The sequence below is a fragment of the Gymnodraco acuticeps genome, unplaced genomic scaffold, assembly GCF_902827175.1.
Source record: "Gymnodraco acuticeps unplaced genomic scaffold, fGymAcu1.1, whole genome shotgun sequence".
In the NCBI taxonomy this organism is placed as follows: Eukaryota; Metazoa; Chordata; class Actinopteri; order Perciformes; family Bathydraconidae; genus Gymnodraco; species Gymnodraco acuticeps.
The window spans coordinates 1,329,747-1,355,358 of NW_022989815.1; the positions used below are offsets into that span (position 1 = coordinate 1,329,747).

Here is a 25,612-nt window from a genome sequence, read left to right on the forward strand (position 1 = left end):
AGTTGGAAAGTGGTAACGTGTGAAATGGATGAAGGATGCAAAACAAATGGTAAACAATTAAATAAGTTTAAATGGGAGTTTTAGAGACGTTGAGCTCAGATGTGAAGGAGTTCTCATTAACAATAAAGCCTTGAATCCTAAATCTTGAATCTACCTTACGGGTGAAACAGGATGATCTCCTGAACAACCTTTTTGCATACAAAATATGTATACTCTTTCAAATGTAATAGCCATAACAGGTTAAAACATTTACTATAAGGAAGGAGGGGAAGATGCTGCTCAACGTGTTCATCTAGAACTCTTACTGATGCCGGGAAATGTTACTTTCTGCTTACCTGTTATTCCAGAAAAGGTGTTCCAATTCAGATTTGGATCAAAGGTCTGTTGATTTTGTACAAAACAACCTCTAAAAGCCCATCTTTCCAGTCAAACCTGGGAGGCCACTCATCAAAAATACTTTGAGCACAGAAGATAGAAAATGCTGCTGAACCAGTCAGAGTTCGTGTTAAATGGATAAAGGATGCAAAATAAATAGTAAACAATAAAATAAGTATAAATGGGACTTTTAGAGACATTGAGCTCAGATGTGAAGGACTTTACAATAACTATCCTTTAATGGAATAAGGAAAACATCAGGTAAGGTCGAAGCTCTGACAAGCGTTAAACTATAAGCACTTTTATTTAAATAGAAAAGGTCCATCCTAAGTTTCATGCTTAGTTTTCTACTTCTATTCTATTTTATTTGTATTTAATTGCACATTTCAAAACATTCTCTTGCACTATTTTATTTGTTTTATGTTCTATATATTCATGTTGCCCTGTTGGAGGAGCCTGACTTAAGTTTTTCATTTCCATATCTACACTGTAGCTTACTTGTTAACTTATCTTTCGATCCCGTTTTGAATTGTGCCATGAATTACACATATGATGTTTGTCAATCTTAAAAAATAATTTCAATGTCAAAAAAGTCAGTTTGTGGTAAAACTGTTGAAATATAAGACTATGAAAAATACGCAACTAGAAAGACTACACATCCCAAAGTCGCGTAAGTGATGTCACAATTGTTTTCCTCCACTAAGAGATAGCTAAGATCAGCGCCATATAGATATAATCTATCTGTTAGAGCCAGTAATTTGATTTGATAAGAAAGGCCACCTAATTGTGACGTCTGTAGTCAACGCACTATACAGGACTACAATTCCCACGGCGCCTGGGCTAACGCCACAGTGATGGGCAACCTGTTGAGAGACGCCGACGAGGAACAGTTTTTAACCGTACTCAATACTCGTAACCGTACATACAAACCGTACAAGTACCCTTTAAGTTGTGAAGTTATCAAGAAAGAAATAATACCTAAGTTGTGTTTTATTTGAGTTTTGCCTATTTCTTTTGAATATTGTAAAGGCCTATTTTTCTTTGTTGCATGTGCAAAAGTTTGTTACTTTATTTTGAGCAAATACATCGCAACATCTTCTAAACCATCGGAGGCCAAGCAACACTTCAAACTGTGAGTACTTTAAGGAAATAAACGAGTTAGAACTGTCTGTTTAAGGCGTCTAGTGGCTTGGTGGAAAAACAAGGAAGGAAGCCACGACATTGTTAAAAACTCTAGTGACGGACAAATCCGTGTGGAATTAAATGGTTGCCACCATATTATTATAATGAATGAAATACTCTTGGAAATGAATGGATACGAGCAGATGTGAATCGTGAGTTTACAAATCACGGACTTCATAGTGAACAAGGAAGGACCGCATTGACTTTCTGGATTGTGACAACGTGACAATTTCTGTGGAAAAAGGCTTGTGCCGCATGTTGTGGATGTTGCAATACAGTATAATCTAATGCTGGAAGTGGAATAAATTCGCTTATGAATAAAGTGTGGAACGTAACTCAAGGAGCGCATCTTGAAAAGCGCTTTAATAAGTTTGTCTGATCCAAGTCGCACACTAACAAAGCGCAACATTAAAATAAGGACAGCTGTTTACAAGTGGATGTTTAATGACAATAAAGCATAACAATGGCTGAAAAGGAAAATGTGGAAACAAATGAAAGTCCTATGGACCCAAACGGGAATGAACGTGAAGTGCCCGTGGAAAATGCTGACGTCAGACCAAAAAGAACAATAAGACCTACAGAAAAGGCTTTAGAAGATAAGCTGGCGCAGTTAATTAAAAAAAGGAGAACGAAATTGGGTCAAGTCTCAAGGAAAAAAAATGAGATTAATTCACTCATGATTGATTATGGGAATATCATTGAGATGCAAGGTTGTCGTGGGGTTTTTCAAATACTCTCCAAAGAGTTTTCAAACTCACATTACTCAGTGCAAGAAATGCTCTCGGAGCAAGAACAGGAAAGTGATCATGTTGACTGGTATCTCCCAAAAATTGCATATTTCAATGAGTTTCAAGATGTGATGAAGAAATGGTTAGCTAGAGCTGCCTCCTTTGAGCATGTGTGCCTCCTTCTGACCATGGCTCATATACTGCACATACGTCAAGTCCACATAAAGCAATATCAGTGGGCATGATAAGCAAAAAAGGTAAAAGTTCTAGTGGCAGCAATACATCTTCAACAGCTTCATCAGTAAGAACAGAGGCAGAGAGAGCTGCGCTCAGATCACGCGCTGCTGCCTTATCACAGAAACACTCGCTTGAAAAACAAGAAGCTGACCTGGAAGCAATGGAAGCCAATATCAGAGCTAAAATGGAAAAGCTTGAGCTTCAAATTGATATTGATGCTGCAACAGCCAAAATTAAAACATTGGAAGCTTCTGAGGATGATGACTCTGATCCTGAGCTTGTGTTGGGGAGGAGCAGTATGACACGGGTCAGCCGGCTGAAAATGATGATTTCCAGGATGAAGATAACCAAGGAAAACCTGTGGAGAAGGACAATAAAAAGAGTTTCATATACTCAAGTTCAATGAACTCAAATCATGCAGCCCCTAGTGGTCATGTCCAAGTATTACAACCAGGGCCCACAACAAGGATAGCAGCATCAGCACAGCAGCATCACTCCATCCAAGTCAGACAAAGCTCTCGTACAGAAAGCAATGACTTTATTCAAGTAATGCAGCGGCAAAACGAAATCACTGAAATGCTAATGAAGGAGCAACGCTTAACATTACTCCCATCCAGAGAAATACCCATCTTTAAAGGAGATCCATTACAGTACCTTTCATTCATCAGAATGTTCGAGCATACAATAGAAGATAAAACTGACAATTACAAAGACAGGCTGTTCTTTCTAGAGCAGTATACAGAAGGCCAAGCTAAAGACTTGGTCAAAAGTTGCCAATACATGGATTCTAAAAAGGGCTTTTTGGAAGCCAAAAGACTGCTCCAAGAGAACTATGGACATCAACTCTTAATCGCAGCAGCTTGTTTGGACAAAATGTTGAACTGGAATGCCATCAAGAGTGAAGATAGAAAAGCACTGCATTCTTATGCTATCTTTCTTTGTGGATGTTGCAACACAATGGAAGATGTTGAGTTTTTGGATTAAATGAATAGCACATCAAACATGAGAAATGTGATCATGAAACTCCCATTTAAACTTAGGGAAACGTGGAGAACAACTGCCTATGCATATTATGAACACAATAAGACAAGAGCAAAGTTTCCAATATTGGTCGACTTCATTGAAAAGCATGCACGCATTGTATCAGACCCCATGTTTGGAGACATACAGGATGTCATGCCAAAAGGGATATTAAAGTGTACAAGTCACCCAGCAATAAGCCTGCTCATGGTTATAAGGGAAGTAGTTTTGTTACTGTGACAAGCCCAGGAGTTAATGAAGAGCAAAAACCTTTCCAAAATATCAACTCAGACCATAAAGGCATTCCTGTTCAGAAGCGCTGTGTATTTTGTGCAGGAGAACACACCTCTGAAACATGTAAGATGAACAAAACATCTCACAATGACAACATCGACTGCTTAAAAGCACAAGGAATTTGCTTTGGCTGTCTAACGAAAGAACATCTAAGCAAAGACTGTCAGAAAAGAATGAAATGTGAAGTTTGTTCAATGAAACATCCAACAATATTGCACATCAACAAGAAAAGGATTGAACAAAAAGACAACTCTGATAAATACACCCAAGCAGCTTCTGTAAGCAGTGCATTAGTCTCTTTAAATGGCAGAAACCACACTGGTCAACAAACCCTACCAATTATCCCAGTTCAAATCAAGTTGTCAAACTCGAACCAGAATGTGCAGACTTACGCATTTATGGATCAGGGAAGCACTGCAAGTTTCTGTACTGAAGCCCTTCAACAAGATTTGCATGCCAAAGCCAAGAGAACAAAAATCCTCTTAAAAACAATGGGTCAGGAGAAAATGATTGACACTTCCTTTGTCAAAGTCTTGAAGTGAGTTGCATCGAAGGCAATGATTTTTATCAGCTGCCTAAAGTCTACACACAAGAGGAAATTCCTGCTGGAAAAGAGCACATTCCCACTCAAGAGACCATACATAAATGGAAATATCTAAGAGAAATTAAGTTGCCTGAATTGGATTGTGAAATCGGGTTGCTTATAGGAACAAATGCACCAAAGCTAATGGAGCCGTGGGAAATAATAAACAGTCAAAATGGAGGACCTTTTGCTGTTAAGACAGTCCTAGGTTGGGTTGTGAATGGACTGAATCAGGAAACCACTGAATCTGAGAATACTTCATGTGCTGTTGTTAATCGGATATCAGTGACAGATTTAGGTGAGCTGCTGGTGCAGCAATACAATCATGACTTTCCAGAGAAAGGTTGTGATGAGAAGAAAGAGATGTCAGTTGAAGACAAACTATTTTTGAAGATCATGTCAGATTCAGCTCAAATCAAAGATGGACATTATCAGCTTGAACTTCCATTCAAACAGAAGAATATCATGATGCCAAACAATCGCAAACTTGCAGAGCAGAGAGCAGAATCATTAAAAAGGAAATTCAAAAGGAACAAAGTTTTCCATGATGAATATAACACATTCTTGGAGGCTGTGATAGCAAAAGGTCACGCTCAGCTACTGCCCCAAGAGCAGCTCAAACCTGAGAGTGGAAAGGTGTGGTACATACCACATCATGGAGTTCATCACCCAAAGAAGGGCAAGATTTGTGTAGTGTTCGATTGTTCCGCATCTTATCAAGGATATTCATTAAATGACAAGCTTATACAGGGTCCCAATCTTACCAACACGCTACTTGGTGTGCTCATTTGATTCAGACAAGAACAGATAGCTTTCATGGCTGATGTGGAGGGGATGTACCATCAGGTCAAGGTGGCTCCTGCCGATCAAGATTATCTTCGCTTTCTTTGGTGGCCAGGAGGAGATGTCAGTTTACCTCTCGCTGAGTACAGGATGACAGTACATCTATTTGGTGCCACTTCATCAGCAAGTTGTGCAACCTATGCTCTCGCTAAAACCGCTTAAGACAACAAAGATGATTTCTCTGCAGAAGCTGTTGACACTGTCGGAAGAAATGTCTATGTTGATGACTGCTTAAAATCTGTCGCTTCTGCTGATCAAGCTGTGAAGTTATGTGAAGAATTCAAGGATTTTTGTGCAAAGGGAGGATTTAATCTGACAAAGTGGACAAGCAACAGTAAAACTGTGCTGGCATCCATCCTAAAGAGTGAAAAACCCAAAGAGGTAAAAAACCTGGACTTAGAGACCCAATACAATATTCCAATAGAAAGAGCCCTAGGGATACAGTGGCATGTGGAGGAAGATGTTTTCAAGTTTCAAGTCTGCTTAAAATCTCAACCAGCCACAAGGAGAGGCATCCTTTCAACAGTCTGCTCTGTGTATGACCCACTTGGATTTCTTTCACCATTTATCTTCACTGCAAAGCATGTCTTACAAGAGTTGTGCAAACTCAATTGTGGGTGGGACGAATAAATCCCGGAGGCTCTCAAGAAACAGTGGCAAAGATGGCTCATGGGATTAAAGCAGATAGAGAGCTTCAAGATTGATCGATGTATCAAACCAAAGAATTGTGGACAAATTAAATCTGCACAATTGCACCATTTCAGTGATGCAAGCGAGATTGGATACGGTGTTGTCACCTACCTTAAGATGACAAATGAAGATGAAGACGTTCACATATCCTTCATGTCAGGAAAGTCACGTGTCGTGCCTCTGAAAAAAGTCACTGTCCCAAGATTGGAGCTCACAGCAGCAGTACTGGCAGTACGCATGGACAAGATGATCAGAACCGAGCTGCAAATCCCATTATGCAAATCTGTCTTCTGGACTGACAGTACATCTGTTCTGAGATACATCATGAATGAAACGCTAAGGTTTCAGACATTTGTAGCCAACAGAATAAGTCTGATCAGAGAAGCAACAGCAACATCACAGTGGAAATACATCAACACTAAACTGAATCCAGCAGATGATGCATCTCGGGGATTGGCAGCAGAATCGTTCTTGAAATGTGAGACTTGGATAAATGGTCCATTGTTTCTGAAAGAACCTAAAGACAAATGGCCTGAGTTTCCGGACGCACTTAAACTGGTCAATGACAGCTATCCTGATGATCCAGAGGTGAAGGACAAATTCAACGTGAACCCAACCATTGCAACTGACCTAAATTCCACAAGCAAGCTAGTGCATCACTACTCTGATTGGAGGAAACTGAAAAGAGCAGTTGCATGGTTCCTTCAAGTAAAACATCTCTTGCTGCTTTCAAGTAAGAAGAGGAAGGAAGTTACTTCTACTCAAGCAAAAGAACCAAATCGAATAAAGCTGATTGAGAAGGAGATGAGAGTGTTTAAAGACTCTATGAGAGGTCTCACACTCTCTAAGGATAACTTGGATAAGGCTGAAGCAGCATTGTTGTGTTTCTGTCAAAAACAGTCTTTTCCAGAGGAAGTGGAAACTTTGAAAAGGGGAAAACCTATCAAAGGAAGTAGCACACTGTATAAATTGGATCCAGTGTACGAGAATGAACTGATAAAGGTTGGAGGAAGGCTAAATAAAATGGCAATGCCTGAGGAAGCAAAGCACCCAACCATTCTTGGAAAACACCACCATGTCTCTAAAACCATACTTCGAGATATTCATCAACAAGTTGGTCACAGTGGAAGGAATCATATGTTATCCAGGTTAAGACAAAAATACTGGATACCATGTGCCAATGCATTAGCCAGAAAAATAATATCTGAATGTACCGTGTGCAGACGCATGCATGGAATTGCAGGAGAACAAAAAATGTCAGATCTGCCAAAAGACAGAATTACACCAGACCTACCACCATTCACATATGTTGGAGTGGATTACTTTGGCCCACTGGAAGTGAAAAGAGGACGAAGCCTTGTGAAACGATATGGAGTTATCTTTACCTGTCTAACAACCAGAGCGGTGCACTTGGAAGTAGCTCATTCGTTAGATACAGATTCATGCATTAATGCCTGCAGACGTTTCATCAGCAGAAGAGGACAAGTATTGGAGATGAGGTCAGACAATGGGACTAATTTTGTTGCCACTGAAAGAGAGCTGAAGGAATCTATAAAAGAGTGGAATCTGAGCAAAATATAACAAGTCCTCCAGCAAAAGGATGTGAAATGGACCTTCAATCCTCCTTACGGAGCACATCATGGCGGAGTATGGGAAAGACTAATCCGGCTTGTAAAGAAAATTCTGCTATCCATCACAAAACATCAAACACTTGATGACGAAAGCCTTTCAACAGTTCTGTGTGAAGTTGAAGGAATTCTCAACAGCCGACCAATAACTACAGTGTCAAATGATCCAAATGACTTGGAACCTCTCACACCAAACCATTTGCTGCAGCTCAAGGTCAAACCTTCGTTGCCCCCAGGCTTATTCCATCAGCAAGATACATACTCAAGACGCCGCTGGCGACAAGTGCAGTACATATAGGGATGGGTATCGTTTGAAATGTATCGATTCCGATTTCGATTCCGGTTCTGCTTATCGATTCCGGTTCTTATCGATTCCCCGTTTCGATTCCAAAATTGTAAAATAAAGAGGTCAAACGTTTAGATAACAAAAATATATTTATTCTTAAAAGCTTTAACTGAAATTGTTACTAAAAAATATACATGCAATACAAATGTATTGCACAATAGCTGTGCTTTATTTTAACTGAGCTATGCCTGTGGCAAGCTATTAACAGGCATTACACTTTGCCTTTTCTTTTTCTTTTTTAGTGTAGTGGAGCCTCACTTCAGAGTGTTTACCGCGACCTATCTTTGGTGTTATGAAGTGACTGAGCTCGTGAAATGTCTACGGGAGGGCGGGGGAGCATCGCTGCGGGGCAACTGTGGACCTCTGTCGCCTGTCAGCGCAATTTATATGATGCCGTTTTAAAAAATGAAGGGCGGTGCCGGCCGTCAGCGTACCGAGCCGGCCGTCAACGGCCCGCTGACTACCGGCCGTTCTGTGATTCTCCAGGTCCGCCCTGTATTCCACCGGGTCACCGCAGCACCGCGGTGCAGACGGACCCGCTGGAATACAGGGTCTACCGCGTTTAGGAACCGTTAAGCAGAACCGAAATTGTGTATTTTGTATGGGTACCCGGTACCCGGCATTTTCTTATCGGTTCTCATCTGGAACCGAGTTTCGGTTCCCAACCCTAAGTACATAGCTCATTTGTTTTGGACCAGATGGATCAAAGAATATCTACCACTTTTGCAAGAAAGACAGCAATGGAATCGCATTAAAAGGAACTTCATACCTGGAGACATCGTATTAATCATGGATTCAAATGCACCTCGTGGATCCTGGTTAATAAGAGTTATGGAGACGCGTCCTGGATCTGGAGGACTGATTCGGAGTGTTCTTCTTAAGACAAAAACCAACACGCTGGAAAGACCAATAAGCAAAATATGCCTACTGGTGCCTGCCTTAGAATAAGGAATTAACTGAAGATGGACAATTAAGACACCCTGTCTATCTCAAATAGAATATGAAGACTGACTTTGTCTGGCTCTTTTTGAATTTTTGTTTATTGTTATTAAAGATGCCCATAACAATAGGGGCCGGTATGTTAGAGCCAATAATTTGATTTGATAATAAAGGCCACCTAATTGTGACGTCTGTAGTCAACGCACTATAAAGGACTACAATTCCCACGGCGCCTGGGCTAACGCGACGCCACAGTGATGGGCAACCTGTTGAGAGACGCCGACGAGGAACAGTTTTTAACCGTACTCCATACTCGTAACCGTAAGTAAGTAAGTACCCTTTAAGTTGTGAAGTTATCAAGAAAGAAAGAATACCTAAGTTGTGTTTTATTTGAGTTTTGCCTATTTCTTTGAATATTGTAAAGGCCTATTTTTCTTGGTTGCATGTGCAAAAGTTTGTTACTTTATTTTGAGCAAATACATCGCAACATCTTCTAAACCATCGGAAGCCAAGCAACACTTCAAACTGTGAGTACTTTAAGGAAAGAAACAAGTTAGAACTGTCTGTTTAAGGCGTCTAGTGGCTTGGTGGAAAAACAAGGAAGGAAGCCACGACACTTATCTATATGGCGCTGGCTAAGATAAAATAACTTTAACAAGATGCCTGTGTGCTTAGTACCAGGTTGTTATCATATCAGCAATGGGTCTTGCTCGTTCTTTCGCTTCCCGTCTGATGAAAGGACCAGGAGTGGCTGCATCAAGTTAGCTACCTAGCTAGTAGCTATCATGTTAGTTAGCATTACAGCCTTGTCATTTGTATTAGCCTTAACATGAAGTAACATTAAGTAACCCAAAATGTTAAACAGTAAGAGTAGTAGTCATATTTCCTGAACCCTTTGAAGAGTACTGTCACCGGCGTGATCATTCTATAATACACAATTAAAGCCCGGGGGAGAAATGCTAACGCTAGCATCGGCGATCGCCGATCTTTTATACTTCATGCTATCTGCACAAATGGTTGACATTAAAAAGACCAGGCAGTTCAGAGAGAATCAAAGGAAGGCAGGCAGGCAGCTTTGCATGACATTCTTCTGGACGTGTTTCATTGTGGTGATAGTGAGGGTAGTCAATCGTTTTGTTGACAAGACAGTAGTGACGGCCATCTTAGTGACGTGTGTTGTTCTGCGAGACCAGAGATGTAGTTCATTGAGCGTTTCACACAAACAAATGTGTTACTTCACAGTTTTACGACACATTTTTCTTTTTTGACTTGCAAAATTATCTTTTAAATTGACAAACATCATATGTGTAATTCGTGGCACAATTCAAACGGGATCGAAAGATAATCTTTCTCTCTCCATTGACTTCAATACCATAGACCAAGGGGTGCCCAACCTTTTTTGAACCGAGAGCTACTTTTAAAGTTGCCAGTCTGCCGAGATCTAAATAGAGAGACGTAGCCATTACTGACCAGGTAAACTACCAGGTAAATACACACTTCTACTTGTATAAAACTGACTTTTGTACGATTAATACTCCATAAAATACTGCAGATCCTTTATCTTACCTGCTCTTTCTAATCTACACACATACAAGTATTTAACTGAAGTTACACAACAGTGTTGTTGATACAGAGTTGGAGTTTATTCACACGTCGCATACTACAGTGGGTAATGTTTTCAAGAAACATTGAACAGTGCTGCCACATATGACACAGGAAAAAAGAAAAGACTCTGAGCCCTTTCTTTGCCATTACAATTAGGCTTACTAATAAGACAACTCAGATCTGAAGCTACACAGGAATCTGTTGCCAAAGTGCAATAAAAAAGACAAAATTAATAGAATCAAACCCTTTTTTTGTTGCATTTTAGTAGAGTATAAAAATAAATGCCTTTTTTAAAATAGGATGCAAGCAACACTAGTTTCTTAACCTGAATTGATAATAGACTATAATCAATTTAAGTTTGCATTCTTATACCATTTTGTACAATAATTATAATTAATAAGTTCAAACAAACTAAAACTTACAGCTGATTAATAACGGTATCTAACTTGAGTTTGTATTATATCAAAAACCTGTTGAAATGCTACTGTTATTTTTACTGTCCCCCAAAAGCGCGTCGGCACGATAAGATGCTCTGGTAGCAGCCTTGCTCTTGTTGTTGGGCCTGGTGAAAATGGACTGCTGTGCATTTAGCTGTCCTTTCAGGCCCCTCCCCTTTTGGGAGCGTAGGGCAGAATTAGGAGGGAATTCCGTCTCGTAGCGTTTGTGCACTGTTTTGAAATGCCGCTCCTAAATTACCCTTCTTCGATAAAGCCACGCTCGCATTGCAGATGAGACAGATGCACTTTGAATTGGAATAGATACAAAAATAATCATCCTCCCACTCGGAGTGAAAATGATATATTTTGGGCTTTTTTGCTTCTGCCATAATTGCGGTCTTGTGTGTGTGCGGACTGTCACTCCTCTTGTTGACACGGACAACCTCAGCAAAATAGTGCCCACTGCCGACCAGCCACGCCCCGACACATGGGGTCTAGCCGGCCAATCACAAAGCTTTGATGCGTTCAAGCGCATTATTCTGGCACAGGAAGATTATGTTATAGGACATTAACGATAAAACAGAATATTGTTGTTCTATTTTTAGACACATCTCGCGATCGACTGGAATCGCGATCGACTGGTTGGGCACCCCTGCCATAGACTATAAATGGACGTAGTGTCCGTGACGTCACCCATAGGATTCTGAAGAGTTGCGGTGAAGCCCTTAGTAGGCGGAGTCGGCCACGAACGGCTCGACTGTGACGTCAGAGTCTAATCCCGCCTGCTCCAAATAAGGGCAAAGAGGCGGAGCCGAGGCGGGACCATGGATGTATAATAAGAACTGGATACAGCGTGGGAGGCGGGGCCTCATTCATTCCTATGAGAGTTGCTCAATGGCGCATGATGACAAAATGGCCCAACTTTTGAGAGAGCGAAACGTCACAGATTACCCAGCATGCCTGAGAAGTACCCGTATGTGCACTCATAGAGCATGCCCAACTTTAACCACGCCGCCCAAAAGGCTCGTTCACATTAAGCACGTGAATTTGGCGAGATTGAGAGCAGCTGGTGGAATGGCGTCTTTGAGTCCTGGAGAGGAGGATATGGAAAGTGCATCTGAAGGAGAAGGAGGATGGAATGAAGTAAGGAAAAAGACTTCAAGAAAGAAGATAGACATGTCAAGTGACAGTCTTAGTGAATCTGATTCACAGAATGAGTTGAAGAGAGTAAAGAAAAAGATTGAGAAGGAAGAGTGGAAAGTGATTGTGGAGTTTGGTGAGCAATCCGCAGTTAAGCTACATCCAGTGGCCCCAGTGACGTGCGGTGAGGTTCATGGCTGGTGAGGCACTGACTCTTTCAGAGTCAGATTTACAAATATCATATTTTGACCATAATCGAAATATTCTGTTATTTTCAAAAGCTTTTTTGGTCTGATGTTTCGATTCATTTTAAACAGACTGTTCAACAAAAGGATACCCACAATCTAAATATTGGATTGTTCTTTCTTAGTAAGATCCAATTTTCATTACCAATGTGGTCTTACCTTGACTTGAAGATGAAGTCCATGCTATCCTTCTGGACAAGGACAACAATCTCTATTACTTTTTTGTAAAAGTCCTCCTTATCTTCCTCTAGTTTCAAAAGTCTAGTTTGTTGTTTGCGTCCACGGTCTACCGTCTCTGCGTAGAATAACAGTAGCAACAAGGACATGTGGGCTCACGTGCGCCCCCTTCAGTGCGGCAGAGGTTATGGCTGCCTCCCCTGGTGCTTTTTTCATTGCCGTTGTACGGCGAGCCTAAATATCATATACGTGAAATAAGTTATTTAGAGACTATGGATGGCGAGGATAAATGTAATAAAGGGATCTACAAACATTACATTGGTGACCTACAGTGAGATGGTAACAGGCATGCGCTTAGGGCCCGCTTTCCAGACAGTTTCTGTGAGGTGACGCATTTTGAGGTGATGCAGAGCTCATCTGTGCCTCACCTCACCCCACAGTAACTGGCTTGAGCGCGCTCACAAAATAAGTGCCCGCGCTAAATTAGTGCCCGCGCTCCAGCAAGTTACTGTGGGTTTACGTGAGGCAGAGCTCGTCCCTGCCTCACTTCTCATCGCTACCCGTAGTTGTAGCGGAGCTCGACAAATTTGCTGATTTTGACTATAAAAAGCAATTGGAATCATACATAAATCACATTTACAACACAGATCAGTGGAGACATTTTATTATTACTATTTAGTTTTTCTTTAGTTGTTTTTCCGTTACATTGTAGTATGGCCAGTCTATGAGTATGACAGGTGAGGCTCTGCCTCCCCTGCCTGCCCTGACTGCACGTCGCTGAGTGGCCCTGACTAAAGCAATTCACAAAGAAATTGGATCGATAAAGCAAGCAAGATTTCTGAGCAAAGGACGGATGTTGATTGAATTGATGAATGCAAAACAACAGGAAAAGTGACTGAAAATGAAGACCCTGAATGAAGTTCGAATTAATTAAATGCTATGTCCAGCAAATCGGAAAATACTTGGAGTTATCAGTGGAGTTCCCATAGAAATCGGCATAGAAGAGCTCAAGAAAGAAATTAAAGGGGGGAAAGTGTCTGTAGTTAAGCGTCTTCCTACTAGGTATCAGGGTAAGATAGTGGATAGTTTGTCTGTTCTTCTTCAGTTTGAAAAAACAATTCAACAGAAGATAATGATCGGTTGCATGAGCTTTCCAGTAAGATAATTCATCCCTAAACCTCTGTGGTGCTTTAAATGCCAAAAGTTTGGGCATGTGGCAGACAAGTGCAAAGCAACTAAGCCCAGGTGTCCAACATGTGCGGGGGAACATGAATATGGTAGTTGTGCTGCAGGTGCTAAGGTGAAATGTGTTAACTGTGGTGGGGAACATAGTGCTGCGTATCAGGGCTGCGAAGTGCAGAAAAAGGCCAAGGAGGTGCAGAGATACAAAGCATACATATGCTGAAGCAACAGAAAAGGTTTCACTAAACATAGCTAGGAAATCCCAAGTAGCAGCAAGTATATTCTCTTCAAAAGATTTTCCCAAACTCCCAGGCAAAGGAAAGCTCCACAAAGTGTTCACATAAATGTGTGATAGGAGAGGATGCATTGATTGTTAATAAGTACAAATGTGTGGCCTTTATTGGAAAAGTGGTAAATGTTGCTTTGCAACAAACAAAAAAGAGGTCAAGACTGAAAACAATAGTGGAAGCAGCAGGTGCATTTTTGGGGATAAAGGATATAACCGTTGAAATTATGCATGATATGCTAGCTCCCAATAATGATGATTCACAGATTAGTGAATAGATTAATGGTTTTTCTCATTCTGCAGTGGAATGCTAGAAGCCTTATTGCAAATGGACAATAATTCAAGACTTATATATATCAGTTAAAAGAAAAACCAGACGTTATTTGTATTCAAGAAACATGGCTGAAGACTCATTTGGACTTCATAATTGGGGGATTTACTGCTATAAGACAAGATAGAAATGATGGCCAGGGAGGGGGATGTGCAATCTTTATCAGAGAAGTAATGTCTTATAGTAGGCTAACATTTAAGAACAGTCATGATTTAGAAATAGTGGGTGTAGAAGTTTGGATTAATAAAAGGAAAATTAGTGTCCTGAATTTTTATAATCCATGTAATAAACTCAAAATAGAGGAATTAGACAGTCTTTGCCAAGGAAATCAAATAATATGGTGTGGTGATTTTAATGCACATAATACAATGTGGGGAGGGAGATCAACAGATTACAACGGACAGGTGGTGGAGGACTTAATGGAGGAAAAGGAATTAGTTTGTTTAAATAATGGGCAAGGTACAAGACTCAATTTTAGAGATGGAACAGAGTCTGCGATCGACCTAACTCTTGTAACAAGTGAATTAGCTTCGGGTAGCAGTTGGGAACTATTGGCAAATAACAGTATTGGGAGTGATCATCTTCCGATTTATAATCAAGTTTGATATAAGTGATGTGGTTGAGCTAGATGGTATCATGAGATGGACCTTTTCTAAAGCAAATTGGGAGATGTTTGCTAAATTGTGTGATAATGAATTTGATCAGATTGATATGGCAGGAAGTATTGATGAAATAAATGAACAATTTACTTCAAATATAATTAAAAGTGCTAATCAAACTATTGGGAATAAAACTGGTAAACTTAGTAAATGTGTTAAGATGGTACCGTGGTGGAACAAAGAATGTAATGATGCAATTCGAAACAAAATCAGGCTGTTTGGAAAGCTAAGAAAGACACATTCATTACACAATTTATTAGAATATAAAAAGGCACAGGCTCAGGTAAGGAACATTGTTAAAAGAGCAAAAAGGGAGTGTTGGAGAGGATTCTGTTCAAGTATTGGGAGAACTATACCATTAGATAAAGTATGGGGAATGGTTAAGAAGATGAGGGGAATAAGACAGCAGAGTAACCTGCCAGTGTTAGAGAATGGAGGGGAAATTACCACTGGTGCTATGGAGAAGGCAGAAATTCTAGCTAAGAATTTTGTCAAAGTTAATTCTTCGGAAAATGTTACAGAAGAAGGTAAGATCAGGAGGCAGGAAGTGTTAGATGAACATCCTAATGTATATGAAGAAAGACATTCGTCGCAGAGTGTTGTAAATATACCTTTTTCTATTCAAGAGTTGAGAAGAGCATTAAGTAAGTGTAAAATGACTGCTCCTGGGAAAGATAATGTATGCTATATAATGTTGACCAAATTAAGTGATTTTGCATTAGGAAAGCTACTGGAGATGTACAATAGGATTTGGGAGAAAGGGAAGCTGCCAATAATATGGAAAGAGTCTGTCATTATTCCTATTAGAAAACCTGGGAAGGATCCAACCAGTCCAGGCAGTTATAGACCTATAGCTCTGACATCGCACTTGTGTAAAGTTATGGAAAGAATGATAACAGAAAGGCTGACATACTACATTGAGAAAAATGAACGAATGACTCCTTATCAGAGTGGGTTTAGAAGAGGGCGGAGTACTTTAGATCCATTGCTGTGCCTGGAGTCTGAAGTCAGGAAAGCACAAGCGAACAAGGAGTGTGTTGTAGCTGTATTATTTGGTGTGGAAAAAGCTTACGATATGATGTGGAAGGAAGGATTATTAATAAAACTGGACATTATGGGTCTGGGAGGTAATGTATATAATTGGATTATGGATTTTTTGTTTGGCCGTGCCATCAGAGTCCGAGTTGGCAATTCATATTCTCGAAGGCATGAAGTTGAAAATGGAACCCCGCAGGGGAGTGTAATTAGTCCTCTTTTGTTTTCTATCATGATAAATGATATATACACACAAGTAGGATCGGATATTGGTAAGTCACTTTTTGCAGATGATGGAGCTATTTGGAAAAGGGGCAGAAATGTAAAATATATTGTAGCTAAGATTCAGGAAGCCATTACGGAAATTGAAAGCTGGTCTCTGACATGGGGGTTTAGATTGTCGGTGGAAAAAACTGAAACTTTATTTTTTACGAGGAAAAGGATAGGTGAGGAGGTTAGGTTAAAACTTTATGGACAAGATCTAAAGAAAGTGAAGACATTTACATTTCTGGGAATATGGTTGGACGAGAGAGTCACATGCAGTACGCACATTGATAAAGTAGTGGATAAATGTAAAAGGGTTTTAAATGTTATGAGGTGCTTGGCAGGCACTAAGTGGGGGGCTGATAAAGCTGCTTTGAGGAATGTATACACAGCCTTAATAAGATCAGCCATAGAATACGGACTAATAGTGTATGGTTCAGCTGCATATTCTTCTCTTCAAAAATTAGATAGAGTCCAGGCACAAGCACTAAGGTTATGCTGTGGGGCAGTCAGATCTACACCAGTGTCGGCACTACAGGTAGAGGTCGGAGAAATACCAATTTATTTGAGGAGAAAACAGTTAATTGTTCATTATTGGGCAAATCTTCAGGGCCATAAAGATACTTGTTAAGGAAATAATTATCATAGACGCCAAGATGTGACATACAGGACAAACCTTGATGTCTGTTTACCTCCTTTAAGGACACAGGCTGCTTCAGCCAATAATGTTATTGTTCCCATTCTATGACCGGTCAATACTGGGTCACAGATGGTCTGTATTGTGGGTACACTGGGACACTTCCTTCTCTGTTGTCTGAGGACTCCAGGGCATGACATATGCAAGGCCATACGTGGCGGAAGCTGGTAACTTAGTGTGCCCAAACTATCTAAAGCTATCTTATCAAAACATGTTGATGACTCTCTGTGGAACCAGTTAAATGGGCTAGCAAGAGACAGGCTCTCCAGAATTGACGTGGCAACCCACCCGTGCAGTCTCACCGTGACTGCTGTGACTTGTGATGTGAATACTCTGGTACCAGGAACTCCAAATAAATCAGTGGTTTGACATCAAAGCTCCGACTCTTCCCGTGTCTCCTTCCTGAGTCGGTGACTCCACTGCACATGCTACACAGAAGTTTCCTCTACAATACTCACCCTACTAAACAAACTGTACAAACAAGTTGGGAAAGTAACAAAATAAAAAAATTAAGTTTTTGTGTTTGTGTTTCGGAAATATGTAAGGAATTCAAAGTTAAAGAATGGAATATTAGTCCGACGGTGTTGTTATCAGCTGTTCCAACATGGTTGCTACCTCAACCTATAGTAGATTTATCACTATTGAAACGGTTACATTCAATGAAAAACAAAATCAATGTACAGGCTTATGTGAATACTGTTCTACATGAACAATATGGGCACTTTATAAAAATATTTACTGATGGATCCAAAAATCCAGAAAATGGTCTAACTAGTTGTGCATTTTATGTTCCTGAATTAAAAGTAAAAGTGGGAAAGCGTACGAGTGATCACATCGCAGTATATACAGTATAGATGATGGCTATCTCACTAGCACTTCAGTGGGTAGAGGAAATACAGCCAATGCGAGTGGTCATTTGCTCTGACTCCAGTGTAGCTCTGGAGAGTATAAACAACTTCTCTTCAGAATGTCGTCAGGATATTTTACATGAAATTTTACACATCATGTTTAGGTTAGTTCATCTGGGAATTGTTGTTCAATTTGTGTGGGTTCCAGCGCATGTGGGTATTAGAGGGAATGAAGTAGTGGATCAACTGGCAAAATGTGGTTTGAAAGCAAACCAGATTGATATTATGGTACCCATCAGTCGATCAGAAGTCAAATCTGTTACAAAAGTGGTTATCAAGCAACAATGGCAAAAACGATGGGACAGTAACATCAAAGGAAGACATTTATACCAGATACAAAGGGAAGTAGGAACAGGAAGCACTTGGGGGAGTAGTAGAAGAGAACAGAGCATTAACAGCAGGATACAATTGGGACACTCTGGATTAAACTCATCACTGCATCTGATTGGAAAACATCCAAATTACAATTGTGATGGTTGCCAACAACCAGAGACAATACATCATGTATTTTTTAGCTGCCCGGAATATACAAGGCAAAGACTCATTCTGAAAACTGTACTGGAACAATTCAACGTCAAGGACATGGATTTCAAGTCAATATATGAAAGTAAATCACGAAATGAAGCAAACAAGCTGATCTTCAAATTCCTCAAAAGCACTGGTCTGAGGACAAGGATTTAATATGAACATTTAATACCTCAACAGTAGGTGGTGATATATGCTCCAAGTGGAAGCGATTCGCCATTAAAGAGAAGAAGAAGAAGCACGTGCATTTGCGTACACGTAACAGCACCGCGCGTTCATGACAGCATGGTACTGGATTTATATTAACGACGAGGCGGCAGTTAGCAGCTAGCGGCTAGCTAGTAAATTATGCTAAATTACACATCAATCGTTATGTACTTTAATATTACGCTGACATCAGGATCTAGTGATATCCAAGCAACAGAGCTTCATTTAGCATTATACTTGTGTGGGTTGTACATGAAACCACTTGGTAATATATAAAAATAAACATAAACAACATGTTTATTTTGAAGCCTGTTATGATCAATTATGAGTTAAAACGTTATCTAAAAAAGTAAAGCTGATGATGGATTACTGTGGTGGAGTTAAAATAGCAATAGCCTATTTCTTTTTGAAATTTGATGGAGTAAAAGGATAGTAACTGTGATTATTCATGTTAAGTAGCCCACAAGTAACTAAAACAATTGCAAGTGCAATAAGAAGCTACAGGAACGTTAATCTACGTCGGTAATATTAACTTTATTTAATACAACATTTACGGTACAAGATTTACATCATACAGCCCATGTAGTATAATATTTTACAAATTATGAATTACAGCAAACATGTGCAATATATCCATTATTACAGCTCCGTGGGATGGCAGTAAGGCGATATGGTCCGTTATTCTTTCACACAGTGATGTCACAAGCTACCCACAATGCAACGCGCGCCATATATATATATATATAAATACGCCATTTTTCTGGAGGTGCAAAAATCCTGGAGGTGCTAATATAAACAGCTAGCTAATGTAGCCAGGCAGAGCGCATTAGGTTTTTTTAATGAATTAACGACCGAAGAAATCGCTGCATGTCTTCGGATTACATCTCTGGACTTGAGGGGTGTGCTTTAGGTCGTTACCAGCGTAAACTAGAGCTGTGTGGGTTGTCGGATTGCCCTATGGAAAAACGATCCTCGAAAGTGGCCTTCGGTCGATTTTGGCAGCATCTACGTCTATCTTCTGGAAACACCAGGTGAATACCCCACTTGTCACAATAATATTATCATGCCAATGCATATATGTGGTATTTTAGAGTTGACTATATTGATTAAGGCAATAGACTATGATATTCTGCTTGCACCTCGTGTGAAATGGCGGATACCGGAAGTACGGTGTCGCCCTCGGCCCAAAACCCGTATGTGTGTGTGAAAGAATTGTGCATCCATGGGTAAAGAGAAACTCATGTAGTACTGAACACGTAACATGAACGTGCCGGGCGGCGCGGTCCCGTGGGTTAGATGCGCGTTCATAATGCCGAGGGAAATAACTCTCAGAATAACGTTATTAGCACATTTTTACAACTTGAGGAACGAATGTTTTTAATAAGGGCTATACAAACGTTCATACTGGGTAGTTTATTTAGTTTAAAAAAAATTATCCAACGAGTTACAGACCACTCTTTCCCAATGTAAGTCAATGGGAAAAAGTGTTTCCAGGCCCAGCAACCTAAAGGAAGTGTAGTACCGCCGTTTGACCAGCACGAATATTCTCATCAGACTCCGGCGCACTTCCTGGGGGCTTGGGCGGGACCTGCTGCCTCCGAACTGGAAGTAAACAGAGCTAGCTCAGGCTAAGAAGCTAAGCTAACATGAAATACATGCATACCAAGTTACTGCGAACAGTGTAGTTCCCCTATATAAACGTTACATTCACAATCAAATGAGACAATCTGCAAGAGAATTAGCTATATTTTGTTATTCTTAATGCTTGTCATTCACACGTTGAGAAAAGACGGACCTAATGGATCCGCAGTGGGCTAGCTCCGGGACGCCGGCTGGAGCTAGCCCCCTGCGGCTCCGTCAGTTTGTCCAGAAGTCTTCTCATCAGGGCTCTATAAATAAAGAATTACGGCAGATGTGTAATATTTAATGCAGTCGAACCGTGTATTACAATGCCGTCATGTGATGACTTCCAAAGAGAAAAGCAAGAACACTCGGAATAAAGTATTTAAAAAAAAAAAAAAAAAAATGTTTTCGGATATCATATCTTATTAACACCATATCCCAGCGTGCATTGCGACTGAAACATCCAATCAACGAGCTTCAAGCTGAGGATCTTGGGTAATCAGTTCAGTGGGTTTGTGGCATGGATGTATAATAAGAACTGGATACAGCGTGGGAGGCGGGGACTCATTCATTCCTATGAGAGTTGCTCATTAGCGCATGATGACAAAATGGCCCAACTTTTGAGAGAGCGAAACGTCACAGATTACCCGGCATGCCTGAGAAGTACCCGTATGTGCGCTCATAGCGCATGCGCAACTTTAACCACGCCGCCCAAAAGGCTCGTTCACATTAAGCACGTGAATGTACGTACACGTAACAGCACCGCGCGTTCATGACAGCATGGTACTGGATTTATATTAACGAGGCGGCAGTTAGCAGCTAGCTAGTAAATGATGCTAACTTACACATCAATCGTTATGTTCTTTTATATTACGCTGACATCAGGATCTAGTGATATCCAAGCAACAGAGCTTCATTTAGCATGATACTTGTGTGGGTTGTACATGAAACCACTTGGTAATATATACAAATGTATATGTTGAAGCCTGTTATGATCAATTGTGAGTTAAAACTTTATCTAAAAAGTAAAGCTGATGATGGATTACTGTGGTGGAGTTACAATAACAATAGCCTATTTATTTTTGAAATGTGATGGAGTAAAAGGATAGTAACTGTGATTATTCATGTTAAGTAGCCCACAAGTAACTAAAACTTATAATACTTGAAGGAAAGGTGTAAAATGTTCCCATAAATATACAGTACAACACCCCTTGTTGTTAAATACCAACCATGTGTATATATATATATAAATATATATATAAATATGCCGCTAAAACTGTGTAATATACCAGGCTGCTAAATCCTCCAAACTGTTGTTGCTGGATGTGTTTTTTGTGAAATGTGTATTTTTTTTAAATTATAATTTCTTGTTTTGAATCTTTAATACTTTATTTATGCATACTTGAAGTAACATTAGGCTGTCTTTGGCTCTTTTCTGCTGTAACAATGTAAATGTATTCTGATCTAATTGATGTTTTTGTCAGTTTGTTTCCCTATATTGCGACACTTATTTGGTTTAAGATTATTTCTCCTTTTTTTACAGACATCCCGAACCATAGTGGAATGCTGTTGTAAAGGATTGTATTGATCCGTGCATCAATACCTTCACCCAGCTTTGAGGCCTCCAATGAATGAACATCATCTTGTGGCTGGGAAAAATGTGAACAAATACATCTCACAATGAGTGACTTTCTGGTGTAATCATTATAATATCAAAGACAAGCACTTTAAGTAACAATATATCAAATCATTCAGCAGCAGAGGATGGGGTGGAAACAGTATTTCTAACTAAGAGGATTACAATATTACAAGTTAAACATCAAGATGAACATACTATTATTAATTTAAAAAGTACATGGGAGACTTAAATATCCTGCAATATACCATTAGCAGAATAGGAACAAATGTGCCAAAACATTTCTAAAATAAACAAACAAACTGAGGGCTTTCTTCCTGAGCCGCTGGGAGTAAAGGTCCTCCATGGATGGCAGCTCCGCCCTGGTGATGTTCTGTGCAGTTTTCACCACCCTTTGGAAAGCCTTACGAATGAGGGCGGTGCAGCTGCCGTACCAGGCTGTGAAGCAGCTGTGTCCGTGATGGACACTGAGGAACCTGAAGCTGCTGACTCTCTCTACCATAGTCCCATTGATGGCGATGGGGGGCGTGTCCCTCTCTTTGCTGCTTCCTGCAATCCACAATCAGCTCCTTGGTTTTGCTGACGTTGAGATGGAGGTTGTTATCCTGGCACCAAGATGTCAGGTTTTCGACCTCCTCTCTGTACGCCGTCTCGTCGTCTGGGTGAGGCTGGGGAAGATGAGTGAGGGAAAGAGAGAAACAAAACAGGGGGACTAATATGAGTGAAGGAAAGAGAGAAAAAGACAAGGGAACTGTGACGGAGCGGGTCACAGAGTGACTGACTCCGCCACTGACAGCCGACACACCAAACATTTCCTGCTCTCTTCCGTCAAATGAACCATGCAATTTCTTATTTATTTTTACTTTTGTTAATTATGGGGAATGATTGTATTAAGAGGTGGTTAACCTGTTTTATGTTTGGGTCGGATTTTTATGTTGAAATGTGGTTTTGAGCTAATTGTGTCACCTGTTGACGGTAAGCCTGTGGGAGGGGCTATGGGCTCATAAGGGACGGGGTTTTTTGGACTGTGGCACTCTGAAGAATGTTGCAGTGAAGGCAACAGCTGGGACGTGTTCGGGGGTTTGTTGCAGAGAAGGCAACAGCCAGAACACGTTTACTCTGAATGAGTGATGGACGGCCTTTTTTTGTTTTTTTATTTTGTTTGTTTAAGGTATGCTGGTTCGTATATTTTTTGTTGCTGTTAAGAATAAAGTTTTTTGGAGCGTAACCCAACCGACTAGGCCAGTGTTTGTGAACGGACAAATAGAGCCCCGTCACATATGGTGTCAGAAGTGGGATGGCTAGTCGGAGGAAGCTGGGCGGCGTTGCGGAGCGGCGAACGGGACTACGATCCCGGCGTCAGCAGCAGGAGGAGAGCGCGGCTGCCGGGTCGGAGCGGGCATGGGAGACGGAGGACGAGGATGAGGACGGGTCCTGGGTGGGCCCAGCGGCTCCTGCGGCCTCGGGGTCGGCCAGTGGACCAGGGCGAGAGGGGTTCCTGTTGGCGGAGCTTCGGGACCTACGGACTTCTGTTTCGGTTGGTGATCCGTATCTTCGGTCGGACTCCGATGGCCGGCCTGATCAGCCGGCGCATGGGTGGAGGCACTGTGCGGTGCGGAGATTCCACAGTGCCAGTGCGGTGAGGACATGCAAACTGTTTGTTGCGGTTTGGGACGCATTGCCAAAGCGTGGAGGTGGCTGTTTGTCTTTTCAGGTTGCCGCACATCGCCAACCTTGGGGAGGGAGAGGATAATGTGACGGAGCGGGTCACAGAGTGACTGACTCCGCCACTGACAGCCGACACACCAAACATTTCCTGCTCTCTTCCGTCAAATGAACCATGCAATTTCTTATTTATTTTTACTTTTGTTAATTATGGGGAATGATTGTATTAAGAGGTGGTTAACCTGTTTTATGTTTGGGTCGGATTTTTATGTTGAAATGTGGTTTTGAGCTAATTGTGTCACCTGTTGACGGTAAGCCTGTGGGAGGGGCTATGGGCTCATAAGGGACGGGGTTTTTTGGACTGTGGCACTCTGAAGAATGTTGCAGTGAAGGCAACAGCTGGGACGTGTTCGGGGGTTTGTTGCAGAGAAGGCAACAGCCAGAACACGTTTACTCTGAATGAGTGATGGACGGCCTGTTTTTGTTTTTTTATTTTGTTTGTTTAGGGTATGCTGGTTCGTATATTTTTTGTTTCTGTTAAGAATAAAGTTTTTTGGAGCGTAACCCAACCGACTAGGCCAGTGTTTGTGAACGGACAAATAGAGCCCCGTCACAGGAACCTTACACACATTTAAAAAAAATAGTGTGAGTAAGTGAAGACATCCTTACAAGGAGGACTGCCCTGTCAAATTTAAAAGTTATTCTTGTTAAATATACATATCCTGTTGAGGCTAGAATCCAAAATGCAGAACCACTTTAGATTGTAGCCTCAAGGGACTGTTTAAGGTTACTTAAAAACATATCATTTCCCAAATTGGGGTGAAAATTAAACTCCATCTCTTAGAAATATGCCAGGGCAGTCAAACTTAATGCAAGGATCCTTACACTCTCTCTTACAAAATTCTTGTAAAAACTATACAGCACCTTGTCCAAGTATGGCGGGAGGCCCACTTTCCTTCAGATTTCTCTCTGGATGTCGATCCGGCTATTTCTGTCGCCATCTATAAATAAAAGTACAAATGATTAGCTCTTCACGCCTCTTTTAAAATAATATGTGTTTCTTGAAGATTCTGTATGCATCGTCATTTACAATGGTAGGGGACATGGCATTGGAAATTAGTTGTGAAAAAGACATGTCATTTTTTAGTTTTTTCATCTCACATTTATAGATTTAAATAAAAAATTATATATATATATATATATATATATATATATATATAGATATATATATATTATATATATATATATATATATATATATCTATATATATATATATATATATATATATATATATATATATATATCTATATATATATATAATATATATATATATATCTCGAATTATAAATGCAAAGTCTGGTTTCTAGAAAGTTAGCTAATGCATACAGAGTTAACATTGCAGAACTGCTGGCATGCATACATTCTCTAGCATTTTGTTAACTATGAAAAGTATGGAAAATTACTGTGCAAACACCCAACATTAGCTTAGGCCCACTAGTAGCGGTTGCTGATGAGTGGTTTGGCTTATTTTACACTTTTATATGAGAACATGTTACATTACATACAGACATTAAGGAGGCAGGTTAGAAAATACATATGTTTTCGTATCTTACCTTTTGGAGCAAACTGTTGTCGGTTGTTAGCATAGACTGTATATATAAAGCGTTGTCTCTTTAGCCTCAGTGACGTGACAGTGAACACTGAACGTGACCGCGTGTGAAGGGGGAGGTGCGTGCTGAACACGTCACATCACATGAACGTGCCGGGCAGCGCGGTCCCGTGGGTTAGATGCGCGTTCATAATGCCGAGGGAAATAACTCTCAGAATAACGTTATTAGCACATTTTTACAACTTGAGGAACGAATGTTTTTAATAAGGGCTATACAAGTCTTCATGGGTTGTTGATTTAGTTTTTAAAAAATTATCCAACGAGTTACAGACCACTCTTTCCCCATGTAAGTCAATGGGAAAAAGTGTTTCCGGGCCCAGCAACCAAACGGAAGTGTAGTACCGCCGTTTGACCACTACGAATATTCTCATCAGACTCCGGCGCACTTCCTGGGGGCTTGGTTTGTGGTGTGTATCGCTCGAAATGTCCCGTCTGTTTCCGGTGACTTTATTTACG

The 25,612-nt window shown here is 40.6% G+C and overlaps 1 long non-coding RNA gene across 1 annotated transcript; it reads left to right on the plus strand.

Moving 5' to 3' along the window:
• Positions 1–447: 447 nt before the first annotated feature.
• On the plus strand, positions 448–24,051 carry LOC117556171. Its single transcript, XR_004570505.1, has 2 exons — positions 448–636; positions 21,730–24,051. It is a non-coding gene; the product is annotated as an uncharacterized LOC117556171 (long non-coding RNA).
• Positions 24,052–25,612: the final 1,561 nt, after the last annotated feature.